This window comes from Equus asinus, chromosome 2, assembly GCF_041296235.1.
Source record: "Equus asinus isolate D_3611 breed Donkey chromosome 2, EquAss-T2T_v2, whole genome shotgun sequence".
Lineage (NCBI taxonomy): Eukaryota > Metazoa > Chordata > Mammalia > Perissodactyla > Equidae > Equus > Equus asinus.
Window position 1 is genome coordinate 115985736 of NC_091791.1, and position 6385 is coordinate 115992120.

A 6385-nucleotide genomic window follows, 5' to 3' on the forward strand; every position below is an offset into this window, starting at 1 on the left:
AGTAAGCCCCATGAAAGAAGGGTATTTTTGGTGTTGTAGCTTTTGTTCATTGCTGATAGTATAATACCTAGAACAGAGCTTGTACATAGTAGAAGCTAATAAATATTTATGAAATAAATGCATAAAAGGATCATGCAAAATCTTCTCCTGAATACTAACTATTGTTAACACTTTAGTATATGTGGTAGATTGACATATTGGCCCAAGTCCTCCACTCCCGTATGCATAGACTTCAGACCAGCAGTATCTTGACTTTGTACTGGACTGTAGGACTTGTCGTGGACAAGGGCAGGTGGGCAGAAGTGATTGTGTGCCAGTTCCAAGCCTAGACCTTAAGAAGTCTCACATGTTTCTGTTCAAGCTCTTGAGTTTCTGCCACCAGTGTGAGAAATACATGTCCTAGCTAGGCTGCTGACCCAAGGAGGATGAGAAACATGCGGAGCAGACCAGCTTACTTGTTAAGGCAGCTGCTCCATAACCCAGAGATTCATAAGAATAATAGATTGTTGTTCAAGCCCACTGAGTTTGTTATACACAGAATTGTGGCAATAGCTAACCAATACAGTATACATCTTTTCCATTAGTTTATTATGTAGTTACAGAATTGATCATTCTATATGCATTGTTTTCTTTTAATGATATATCTTAGGAATCCTTCAAGGTAAGTACATGTAAGATGATCTTATTCTTTTTAATGGCTACATTGTACCCACAGTACAGAGGTAGCACAACTTATTTAGCCAAACCCCTGTTGATGAATATTTAACTTGTCATCTTTGCTTAAATCAACACTGCTGCAATGAACATTTTTATATATGCATCCCTGTTCACATATGGGAAGATCTAAGATAGATTCCTAGTGTAAAGTTCATGAATAAAAATATATACACCTTTTAAATTTTGACAAATACATCCAGTTTTTCTGAAAGACTAGAACTTTTAGACACTCACCAAAGATGAATGAGAACATCCATTACTCTACATATTTTATATTAATTCCAATCTAATAGATGAGGGAAAAATCTTATTATGGTTTTAATTTTCTATTTCTTGATTTCGAGTAAGATTTAACACCTTTTAACACTATCGTTGGCTATGTCTCACTCTTCTATGAGAGTCATGTTCACAGTCTAAATTTGTGTATTAAAATATTTTCCTTTCCTAAGTTTTAGATCTCATTATATATTCCAGATATTAACCCTTTATTGATTAAATATGTCACAAATATCTTCTACCAGTCTGTCACTTGTCTTTTAACTTTATGTTGAATTTTTTTTTCTAAAGAAGATTTCATGTTTTATGAAGGCAAACATTTTCATTAATTTATGGATTCTGAGTTTTACATTTTGCTTAGAAACACTCACACTACTTATATAATGAAACCACTCTCTATCCCTATATTTTCTTCTATTAAGTGTACAATTTTGGTTTTTTGATCTGACCTTTGCTATACTTTAATATTATGAAAACACTCTCTAATATTTTTCCTAAGTTTACAGTTCCACTTTTTATCAGAACTTTATTGTTTTTATAATGTGATGAAACTTTTTTTTTCCATATGGGTATGGAATTACATCCAAATTATTTTTTGAATGTGCTTTCCATTTACCGGTGACTTGCAACATCATTTTTTATTATCATAAGCTACTGTCCTATTAACACAAGAACATATTTTTTAAATTAGTAAATTTTTAATTGTGGTTAAAATTAACATAAAATTTACCATTTTAACCATTTGAAAGTGTACAGTTCAGGAGTGTTAAGTACATTCACATTGTTCTGCAACAGACCTCCAGAACTTTTTCATCTTGCAAAACTGAAACTTTGTACCCATTAAACAACAACTCCCCATTTTCCTCTCCCCCCAGCCCCTGGCAACCACTACCCTACTTTCTGTCTCCATGAATTTAACTACTCTAGGAACCTCACATAAATGGTATCATGCAGTATTTTGTTTTTTTGTGACTGGCTTATTTCACTTATCGTAATGTACTCGAGGTACATTCATGTTGTACATGTGACAGGATTTCTTTCCTTTTTAAGGTTTAATAATATTAAGAATACATTTCTGAATCTTATAGTCTGTTTATCTTTTCTATTTATCTACTTTTCTTCCAAATACAACCATGTTTTAATTGTAATAGGTCCATAGTGATAGACTTCTCTTTAAAAAAATTAGATATTTTCTACCATATGGAATTTAAAATCATTTTATCAGGTTACATAACACATTCAGTTGAAAATTTTACTGAGATTTCATGTGATTTCTAGATTAATGTGGGGAGAATTTACCTTTTTACATGCCTACATATTTCCATATTGGAACATGATATGTCTCCCCTCTTATTTAGTTATTTTTAATGTCCTTCAACAAAGTTTGAAGTGTTTCTCACATCAGCCTTACAAATTCTTTGTTAGGTTTGTGGCAGAATCTGCTGACAGTTCTTCAAAATCTAGTTGACTTTTCTTCTTGGGTAAGAAGCTAGACTTACTGCCCAACATCCTTTGCAATTAGGTGAGGTAACATACTGAGGTCTTAGCTAGTGGAATGTGAGCAGAAGTGATAGGTGTTACTTCTAAGCCAGACCCTTAAAACATGCCCACATATTCTCCTAAGCTCCCTCCAGCTCCTGCCTGCCTGGAATGGCAATCCCCAGCGGGGCCTTGGAAGAAATGTGTTGAAGATGGCAGATCCCTGTCAGGGGATCCCTATATCCCTGAATGATGGAATGGTGCAGAGTTACGTCCTCCCCACCTAGACTGCTGCCTGGGGCTTTTATATGTGTTATAAATGAACTTCTCTTGGGTAGAATTGTTATCATTTGGGTCTGTTACCACAGCTGGATCTACTCTAATCGGTACAGAAATCTTGACCTTGAGGCTAGCTGATGCCATAGACAAGCCCTGAAATACGTGGCTGAACTTAGTGGTTGGGTGATGGGTATTGAAGAATATCTGAAAAGATAGAGGCCCCAAGCCACACAGTGGTGGACATTTGATCAAACTCTCCGTGGTAACTTCAGGGTTGCTAGATTTACCAAATAAAAATATGGGACACCCAGTTTAACTTAAATTTTGGATAAACATTGAATAAGCCTTAATGTAAGCATGGGTGTGATTATTGGCATATGAAATTGACTGACAGACAATCTATCATAAGCTTACTAAATTTTTTAGGAAATTATATTACCAATGAAATCATAAGCTTAAAAAATCCCCTGGGAATGTGAAATAAATTTTGGGCCCCCAAATTGGCACCAGCAGGAAAACTGCTGCAAAACCTGTACACACTCTCCCACCTGATGGATGACATATTCTCCAATGCCCACTCCAAATGTGGTCATGAAGGAAAATGGAAGAGAAAACGAAGCATAGAGCTTCTCAAAGCATAGAGGCAGGGTCAACTGAGAAACATGGGCAAAGGAGATTCTCCTGGAGCCCAGATGTCTAATCGGAGTCCTTCTTCCAAGATGCTGGCCCAGCAGCAGTCCACTGTTGCTGGGGATGCTGAGTGCAATATGTCTCCTGGTATTTCCTGTTGTATATCTCCCTATTTTTTTTTTAAAGATTGACACCTGAGCTAACATCTGTTGCCAACCTTGTTTTTCTTCTTCTTCTTTTTCTTGTCCCCCAAACCCCCCAGTATATGGTTGTATATTCTAGTTGCAGGTCCTTCTGGCTCTGCTATGTGGGATACCACCTCATCATGGCTTGATGAGCAGTGCTAGGTCTGTGCCCAGGATCCAAACAAGTGAAACCATGGGCCACTGGAGCAGAGCGTGTGAATGTAACCACTGAGCTGTGGGGCTGGCCCCTATATCTCCCTCTTAACAGCCCTGGGATTACTCTCTGCCTGCTCTACCATGTCATTTAGCGTACAGGTAGCTTGATGATAATGAGCGAGGTCAGGATGGATGGAGAAGACAGGATATCACCTGAAGATCCTAGACTTTGAGCTGGATGGACTTTGGGACTGAATGACTTCTAGATGTGGGAAGAACAGTGAAGAAAGTTTTTCAAGACAAGAGTAATTCAGAGATTCCTAACTGTTAAAAAGCTACTCCCCTTTCTTCTTTAACCAGCCCCCATTGCACTTACACGTGGCTGTGTGATTGAGTCTTCGCCAACACAATGTGAATGCAACTTCCGGGTCTGGCTCATAAAGATCTGCCATATATGCTCTTTTACACTCTTCTCCTCTTCTAGCTAACTGAGATTACAACCTCAGAGTGACCTTGGCAGCAGTGTGTGAAAGATGGTAGAGTCACAGTTGACCTGCACACCAGGATATCTTGGTGCAGCAGAACCTCCACATCGACCTGGAACAACCTAATATCGCCAAGTGAGGTGTTAGGTATTTGGGACTATTTAGGGCTGCCTCATGGCTCAAGAGATATTAACAGTTATTCCTTGGTATTGTCTGTTTTCTTAAAAAATTGATAATGGGATTTATTTCTTTCCATTGCATTTTTTAAATTGATGATTGTTGGTAAGTACTTTTTAAATGTTTATTGTGTGTCAGACCACCTTTTTAGTTAATTATGTGTTATCAGGTAATTCTCTGGAACTTTGGGCTAGATCATCAGGTCAAAGTTTTTAAAGTGGCAGCTTTGCCTCTTTCTTTCCACTATTTAAACTTTTTTCTTTTTCTTTGTTTGTCACTAAGATTTGCTATTCAACATCAAATATAGATGATAATAGTAGGTGTCCTTTTCTTTTTTATGGTTTTAATATAAGTACGTCTGATATTTCACCATTAGCTATTATATTTCCTTAGTTTTCTACAAGATACTTCTTATGTTAAGAATTTTTTTATTTCTAACTTTACTATATTATTTTGTTTACATTTTTATCACAAACATATGTTGAATTTTAGCAAATATTTTCTTGATATCTGTTGAAATTATCTTGTTTTTTTACTTTAATTTGTAGATGCAGAGAATTAATAGATTTTGAAACTATTGAATCATGCTTGTACTCTAAGTATTGTTTTTACCTGACATATAAATTATAAAAACCATTACTTCGTAAACTTTGCTAAGATATTTTTGTATTTAATTTCTCTGCCTTTATGTGTTAGTGCTAGTGGCCAATAGGTTTTAGATTTGTGTCAGCTTTGTCTAGTTTTGGAGCTAGTTTTACATTAGCTTCATAGAATCATCTTTTATTTAAACAAAAAGGGCATATTTAGCAAAAGACATACTAAGAAAAATGTCACTATGGCCCAGCAGAGAAAGCAGGGAACTGACAGGCCCTGTTGGGGAAGAAAGGGCCTGGGACAAATTGGCAAGAAGTACTATGTAAGTGCTGAGTGGTAGGGGTCACAGGAAGAAGAAAGTTCCAGTTTGATCAATACTGTTGGCAGATCATGGGTTTGACTCACGGTGACCTTGCTGCTAACTATTGTGTGGGCCCCAGTTAGTGCTGCTGACTGGAATGAGAGCTACACACTGATTCCTAGAGGTATCCACCAGGGGACACAAGGTAGGAAGCCCAGGATAAGAAGTGTAACTTGGGTGAAGGCTAAGGAGAAGCAAGTACTCTGCAATGGCCAGGAAATGTTCAGACTCAGAGGCCTAAGTGTTTCCTATGGCATGTGCGCATTCCACTCTGTCTCTGCTGGACACTATCTGGCCAGGGCCCAGGCATGTGTGATGCCTCCCTTCAGGCACTCTGTGGCACTCTTGCTGCCATCATAGGCAGGCCAGATCTATTTACCCATTTCCTCTATGACCAACAGCAGGTCTGTGTACTGCTCTGGGAACCCCGGGTATTCGGTGGCTTCATTGCCTGTACACAGCCCATGGAGGGAGGTCCAAAGTGGTTAAATAATGGTCTGAAAGGAGCAGTGGCTCCCAGGACTGAGCCAACTGTAATGGGAGTCTTCCAGCTGTAGCGAACTGGGTGCTGGGCCCAGGGGTACTAGAGCAAAGGGTGCTGCTGGGGGCAGGGGCAAGGTGTTTATAGGACATCCCCAACTCCTGGGTGTGTGGCATAGGCTGGTTGCTCCTCCAGGGTTGGCTGCCTGACCACTCAGAACAATAGTAACAGTCACCCATAGTCTTCTGTAGATAGCAATAATCTTATCACTCCTTGTGACACAGAATTTGTATTGTTGGTGTCTGAGGATAATCAAACTGTCTTGTAGGAATATGGTTGTGTGCAATAAAAGCTGCACGATATAATACTGATGTCATTAGATATGTGCTATACTTCTCATATGGCTCTATGCTATGGAAGTTTATGTAATACAACAATGATGTGTATGCTAAGGTTTGGTAGAATTCACTCAAGAAACTATATGAACTTGAAGTCATTCTTATGGACAGATTTTTTTCTGTTCATCGCCTTTTCAATTTTGTCTTGGATTCTTCATCTTTGGATT

General features: G+C 38.1%; 1 pseudogene; it reads right to left on the reverse strand.

The window, feature by feature from the left end:
* Positions 1-5587: 5587 nt before the first annotated feature.
* Positions 5588-5972, reverse strand: LOC106834063 (cyclin-dependent kinase 2-associated protein 2 pseudogene; annotated as a pseudogene).
* Between the last annotated feature and the right edge of the window lie 413 nt (positions 5973-6385).